The sequence below is a fragment of the Miscanthus floridulus genome, chromosome 17, assembly GCF_019320115.1.
Source record: "Miscanthus floridulus cultivar M001 chromosome 17, ASM1932011v1, whole genome shotgun sequence".
Classification (NCBI taxonomy): domain Eukaryota; kingdom Viridiplantae; phylum Streptophyta; class Magnoliopsida; order Poales; family Poaceae; genus Miscanthus; species Miscanthus floridulus.
In genome coordinates, this window is record NC_089596.1 from 104,707,280 (window position 1) to 104,714,945 (window position 7,666).

Here is a 7,666-nt window from a genome sequence, read left to right on the forward strand (position 1 = left end):
CGTAAGATATGCATGCATAGCTTGTTTGTTCGTGACAGAGTTTCCGTTTCCGTTCGTTCGCGAACATGTTGTGTCTTCTCCATTTCGTCAATGCAAATGCAGCTCGAGCATCATGGATGTTTGGAAATTATTGGAACGCATGGCGCATGCACGCATGCATGCGCGGTGGATCATTTCATTTTTCTTGTGAATTTTACAACGAGGAACAGGTTGAGAGGGGATAATCCTCAGGGTTTATTTCAGACGAAAGAGCCGGCCGTCAGAATCATATTATCGTGGGAGATAGCGAGAATGAAGGAAACTTTTTGAACGAATGAATGGAAGAAACTTGACCAAACTGAACATGCACATGCATGGAACCAAAGCAAGCTAGGCTAGGCTCGGCTCGCCATTGTAGGAACAGATCGAGAGCAGTGGCACCGTACGGCGTACGTGCTGCCTAGTACTAAAAAGCAGGCGAGGCGAGAGCACCTGGTGTGTTTGGCACGAACGTACTCGCCCAGCAGGTGGCCTGAGGACGACGATCACGGCGGGTAGGGTAGCCAGTATCCCTGGATGCCTCCATCCCATCGAAACAGGAATTCAGACATCATCATGGTTGCCATGACGATAGATTGTACTCCTATGAACGAATGCCTTGCTTGACATGCATTCTCTCTTGAAATGTTGCAGTACCGTACCCGCAGCAGGTTATAGTATGTACGTACTAATACTTCAGTATTAATTTTGTCAGTCTGAAATCTGGAGGGGGCACACGTCGTACTGATGTCCGCGACGCCGCCGTAATTAGCATGCACGGCCAGGCTAGGTAGCTGCAGATTCAGATGCAACAGCCATAGGAGTACATACATGCAGCAGGTAAGCTAGGTTGGTAGGTACTACTAGCGTGCACAAGCACAAGCAAGAGAAGAAGAGGGCCCGTAAAAAATTACAGTTACAGCCTTACAGGCTTTATTACAGCGAGAATTGAGGTGGCTTGGAGCTGGTGGAAGTTTCTTTGTCAAGGACCTCTCTGAACTGATGATGCCCGAGACAGATTATAGTAATAATAAAACGGGCTGGCCGGCCGGGATTAGTGAATTAGGAGTAATTGCCGCGAGCGAGCGCAGATAGGCCAGTCTCGATGGCTATTCCACAGGAGTTTCGTGGCATTAAATGAGGTGCCATATCAGCAAATTTGGTGATATGGCACTGTAATTAGGAGGAGAGAGGAGATCATCGTTTCATGGCGATGAAACGTTTGCGCAGCGTTTCCAATATCTTGGTAACCGGGTGAAACTTGCATTGAGGCGCAAATCGTTTCATCCGAAGCCATCTTCCCTGATCTGCTGTGGCTCCCAATCCGACAGATGCAAGTCGTCACCAAGATTTTCCGGCGGTGACGGCAAGCTCGACGCGGCGCGGCTCCGGCGTACCTGAATCCATCGCAGCGACGCAGTCCATGCCTTTTCCGCGAGATGCTGCGTCGCTCGCATCTTCGCGTTCCTTCAGTGCAGCGCATCCTCTCCGTGCTCCTACGCGTGCTGCGTGCATCCCTTGCGGTAGCATCCTCTCCGAGTTCCTATCCATGGCCATCCCTTGGAGGTTAAAGAGAGAGAGGCAGAGGGAAGGAAGACTGGACCGCTGGAGCAGGGATGGATGAAGATCGTGGCATGGTGTGACTTGCTAGGAATTTGTGTGGCTGTGGTAGTTCATAGGGAATGGTCCCACATGTAAGAAGTTCTGTAGTTGTCCATGATGCTTTAGTGTGCAAAATTTAGATGTGAAATTTATTCTCTTTATTACCTTGCATCGTCTCATCACCTTGCACTGCCTGGAGAATGTTTGGGGCCATCACCTTGCAAATATTGATCGAATATCTCCACCTTTAATTTGGGACATCCTGGAGAATGTTCAGCTAAACAACCAGGTCTCGGACACTGTGTCGTGGCGTTGGTCCAGAGACCAGCAGTACTCAGCAGAGGCGGCTTTTTTTTTTTGCGAGCAATCATATAGCAGTTGCTGTCAAAAGAAAAGAGTCCGTTTACCCAACAACTATGTGTTTTATGCAGTTTTAACACATAATTTTTTACACCATAGGATTAAGATCCAACAACCTCCACCCTTCTTCTACCTCCGGCCTCCACAGATCACAGATCACATATCACAATTTTTTTTTCTATAGAAGGACAAAAAGACAAAGTCAGTGACACACGGGGCCCACGGGGTGAGGTGGTAGCCGGCGGTGATCTCCTCGTGGCCGGATGCGACTGCGTCGCCTCCCGCGCCACTCCCGGTCGTGACGACGGCGCCTGCAACTGGCGGCGAGCCCTCTTCCCTCCCTCCCGGTGACGGCTGTGGATGTTGCGGCGGTCCCCTTCCCCCGAATGCAAAAGTTGTGGTTCGGGTGGGGCGCCCCTAAGCGGCTAAAGCCTGAACCTCACCCGTCGCTGGGCAGGGAAGTAGTGTACCCACCGGCCTAATTAGCGTGCTCTGCTGCTATATGATATATTTTTCTTTCGGAAATGCTAAACAGCGCACGGGTGTTTTATCAAGAGCTGGCACACGATTTTTTTGTAGGCGTCGCATCCCCACGCCGCCATCGAAGAAGCGCGGCTACCCGTGGCCCGCCCTAGGGAACTGGGAACCCTAGGCTGTCGGACTGGGGCCACCGCCGCCATGCCCCCGCCGTGTGCCTGCCGGGGCCGAGGAGATCCGCTAGGGGAGGGGCGCTGCCACAGGGAAGGGGACTCGATGCCTCCGCTGGGAGGTAGGGGTGGACGCCGTTGCTGTTGCTGGGAGGGAAGAGGGCTCGCCGCCGGTAACGGGGAGCGGCGGGGAGCAGGCCGCCGCCGCTCTCGGGGGAAGGGGATCGCCGCAACATCCACAGCCGTCACCGGGAGGGAGGGAAGAGGGCTCGTCGCCAGTTGCAGGCGCTGTCGTCGCGACCGGGAGTGGCGCGGGAGGCGACGCGGTCGCATCCGGCCACGAGGAGATCACCGTCGGCTGCCACCTCACCCCGTGGGCCCCACGTGTCACTGACTCTGTCTTTTTGTCCTTCCATAGAAAAAAATTGTGATCTGTGATCTGTGGAGGCCGAAGGTAGAAGAAGGGTGGAGGCTGTTGGATCTTAATCCTATGGTGTAAAAAAATTCATGTGTTGAAACTGCATAAAACACATGGTTGTTGGGTAGACAGACTCTTTGCATTTGCAGGCCTCTACTACTCAAAATCCATTATCCATCCATACACGCCGCCGCTACGAGCTCGCTCAGGCTCACACCTCATCAGTAGCTAAAAGTATCTTTCTGATCCATCCATGGAGACGGTTGTGGTGCTCACCATCCGCTCCACCTCCCATGTCTCCATGCAGTGTCCAGCAGCAGCTGCTCCCGCTCATGGCCAGTGGCGGAAGGGAGGAGCAGCATCAGCATTAGCAGCGGCAGCCGTGCGCTGGCAGGATCCAGGCTTTGCCGTCCGCGGAGGTCATCAACGAGATCCTGAGCCCCAAGCTGGTGCCCGGCTCCCCCGCCGACACCGGTGATGTCTCCTCGCTCGTCCCGGTCAGTGCTCTGATGCTGCTCTTCTACTTCGTGTCCAACTGGGTGGTGCCCGAGCTGCTTATGAAGCGCCTCAATGAGCCCAAGTCCGAGTACGAAGCAGTTGCTACAGCAGCATCCATGTCGTCCGGCCCAGCAGATGGCGGTAACGCCTCACCCCGTAAAATCTGCCTCAAGGTCAAGAAGAAGAACGGGAAAGCAACCATCATGAAGGAAGCCAGTTCCAAAGAGGCCGTGTGTGCGTCTGTTTCACCGGGCCGGTTCCAAAGAGGCCTCGTGTCGGCGCTGCGATTCCGGAACTGAAAAGAGTCCGCAACTCAACAAAGCGAGTTCATTATCTGGTGCTTGCACACAAGGAAGATGGTCGCCAAGCTAGGTAGGAGAGGCTTTGATGTTATTCTCTCCGAGACTGGTCAGGCTCGGCCAACCACTTTTGTTGGGAGTCGGGACTGATCGGCTCTGCCGACCAGTTTCTGTAACTATAGCAGTATTGCAATAGGTTACCTCTAGTACATTAGTTGGTAGCTATTATATCACCCATGTCTTAGTAGTGAGATGAGGTAAGCTTTATACTGCTAGGAGTAGTTGGTATACTCTGTACCTTAGGAGTAGATAGTTGGTGTACCCTTTACCTTAGGATTAGATAGTTGGTGTACTCTTGTACTCAGGAGTAGGTAGTTGGCCAACAACTATGTACCTGTTAGAGGTACATCTAGAGTTGTATATATTACATCCAAAGGGTAATGGAATACTTAGTTCAGTTGCAACAAACCAATGGGCACGACTTCGACCAACGCTGATGTTTGTGCTGAGTGTGTGTGCGCTGTTCTCAATCTCTTCTTCTACCTCTAGCCATAGTAAGTATGTGTGCTGGTAAGCTAGTTGCTTACCTGTGCAGGGTAGCCAGGGATTAACAAGTGGTATCGGAGCCACACAGGCGTCGTCGTCGGACTAACCGCTGGCGATGACTGACGGTTTGGAGATGGACGACAGTAGCGGCGCTGTTGTGGCTGCCTGGCCACGATAGGAGATCGTTGTGCACACGGTGCAGGAGGTCAGCGACACTAGTTGGCCGACGCTGACTCGCACCAACTATGGCGAATGGGCGGTAACCATAAAGATCAAGCTCAGAGCCTGACGGCTCTAGAATGCCATTGACAAGGGCACCGACAACGAAGATGACGACATGTCAGCGTTGGAAGCCATCCTCGCTGCTGTGCCAGCGGAGTACAGAGAGCCATTGGGGGCGAAGAGCTCTGCTAAGAAGGCGTGGGAGGCCATTGTGGCGATTCGCGTTGGTTCCGACCGTGCAAAGAAGGCGACGACCCAGCTACTCAAGCAGGAGTATGCCAACTTCAAGTTCAAGGATGGTGAATCAGTGGAGGACTTCTCTCTCTCTGCCTGTAGACTCTCATCAGTAAGCTGAGGAGCCACGACGTCACCATCGATGAAGAAGAGGCGGTCTCCAAGTACCTCCACTCCGTGCCAGCGAAGTACATCCAGATTGCTCTCTCCATAGAGACGATGCTGGACTTGTCCACCTTCACCATTGAGGATATGACAGGTCGTCTATGGGCGGTGGACAAGCGCGTGGAGCAGGCCACAACGACGATGGGCAGTGGCAAGCTGCTGCTGATAGAAGAGGAGTGGGCTGCCCGGATGAAGGAGAAGAAGTCCGGGGAAGCCTCCTCTAGTCGCGGTGGTGATGGCAAGTGCCGCGGCAAGGCTTCTTTGGAGAAAAAGAAGAAAGTCGACCCCAATGCCTACCAGCACTGTGGGAAGATGGGCCATTAGGCAAAGGAGTGCCCAAATCGCAAGCAGAAGAAGAAGGCTAAGGCTCATCTGATGTAGGCTGATGATGATGATGAGGCCACTCTCCTGATGGTGATGTTATGTGCACTGCACGACATTGAGGCCAAGGAGAAGGGAGAGGGGATGGCGGTGGAAGGGCCTAGGAAGGCTCTGAAGGCTAAAAACCTCGACAAACCGCGTGTCCAAGTCCACCTCGGACGTGTGGGCGGCGAGCAGGAGCAACGGTGGTACCTGGACTCTGATGCCAGCAACCACATGACAGGCTCCAAGGTAGCCTTCTCCGAGCTCGACGACGACGTGATCGGCATGGTGAAGTTCGGTGATGGCTCAAGGGTGGTGATCCAAGGGCGTGGCACCATCATCTTCAGGTGCTAGAACAACGAGCACCGCGCGCTAATGGATGTATATTACATCCTGCTGCTGCGTTCAAGCATCATCAACATTGGCCAGTTGGATTAGCGCGGCAGCGAGGTACTGATCAAGGACCCGACATCCTTAGGATCAGGTACCGGGAGCAGCGGCTTCTTGCCAAGGTGAAGTGGTCCTAAAACTGGCTGTACCTGCTCAACCTCAAGGTGGAGTAGCCCATCTGCTTGTCTGCATGGCGCACGGAGGAACTGTGGCTATGGCATGCCCGATATGGACATCTCAGCTTCGACGCTCTTAGTCTGCTGGAGAAGATGGTGGCTGGGCTACCTCACATCGAGCATGCAGGCGAGCTATGTGACAGCTGCCTGGCCAGGAAGCAAAGAAGGCTACGTTCTCAAAGATAGCAAAGTACCATGCGGTAGAGACCCTTGAGCTAGTTTATGGTGACCTCTGCGGGCTGATCATGCCGACGATGCCCTGGTAGGCGCAAGTACTTCATCTTGCTAGTGGATGACTGCAGCCAGTACATGTGGCTATAGCTACTGACCAGCAAGACTAAGGCGATGAAAGCGATCAAGAAGTTTAAGGCGCGCGCGGATGCGGAGAGCAACAGGAAGCTGCGCATGCTGCAGACTGATTGCGATGGTGAATTCACTTCGGTGGAATTCACTACGTACTGCATGGATCAGGGCATGGTGCGACACCACACCACGCCATACTCGCCACAATAGAATGGTGTGGTGGAGCGGCAGAACCAGACGATGGTCGGCATGGCTCGATCCATGATGAAGGCTAAGAAGATACCAGCGGAGTTCTGGGGAGAGGCGGTGACCGTGGCGGTGTTTATCCACAACCGCACGCCCACCAAGGCCCTAGAGGGCAAGATGTCATTCGAGGCTTGGCATGAACGCAAGCTAAATGTGTCCTTCCTCAGGACATTTGGCTGCGTTGGCCATGTGAAGAACACCAAGTCTCACCTTAGCAAGTTGGAAGACAGGAGCACGCCGATGGTGCTCCTAGGCTACGAGGAGGGCAGCAAGGCCTTTTGGCTTTATGATCCCAAGATAGGTAAGGTGGTGATTTCTAGGGATGTGGTGTTCAATGAGAAGGTGGCCTGGGACTGGGATAGTCTGGACATGGGAGAAGCTGACGTCTTCACCAGCACCTTCAACGTCGAGCGCATGGTCATCCACGGTGGTGGAGACACTGGAGAAGAGGTGTCGACCACTCCAGCAACAGAGCCGAGCACTCCTGGGGCAGTGTCGAGCACTCCAGGAGGAGTGTTGAGCACTGTAGATGGGGGGCCGAGCACTTTAGCAGCAGTGTAGAGCGCTCCAGCAGTAGAGTCAACCACTCCTTAAATGGTGCCGAGCGGTACAGCGGCGATGCCAACCACTCCGGTAGTGATGCCGAGCAGTCCAGCAGCGATGCCGACCACTTCGACAAAATAGGGAAGCCGAGGACCACCGATCGAGTTCACCTCCCCTCTGAGCGACATCAGCGAGTTCGTGGATGCCTTCCACGATGGCAAGGAGGTCCAGTTCTGTAGGCTAGACAACATCGTCGGCAATGTAGGGGCCACATGCCTAGCGAGTCAGCTATTTGATGATCTAGAGCTACTCCTTGTAGTGCCGACGAGCCACTGACGTTCGTAGTGGCTGAACGCGACGCCAATTGGTGATAGGCGATGTTGGAAGAGATGTAGGCCATAGAGGACAATGGCATATGGGAGCTAGTAGATTCACCAATGGGCTATAGGCCAATCAGCTTGAAGTGGGTCTACAAGGTGAAGCGAGATGAGCGCGACGCCATTGTCAAGTACAAGGCTCAGCTCGTCGCCTGCGGCTTCATGTAGCGTGAGGGCATCGACTTTGAGGAAGTCTTTGGTCTGGCGGCGCAAATGGAGTCCATTCGCTTACTGTTGGCCATGGCAGCAGCGAAGGATT

At 53.8% G+C, this 7,666-nt stretch overlaps 1 pseudogene; it reads left to right on the forward strand.

Moving 5' to 3' along the window:
- The first annotated feature begins 3,187 nt into the window (after positions 1-3,187).
- Positions 3,188-3,976, forward strand: LOC136514790 (uncharacterized; annotated as a pseudogene).
- The last annotated feature ends 3,690 nt before the right edge of the window (positions 3,977-7,666 follow it).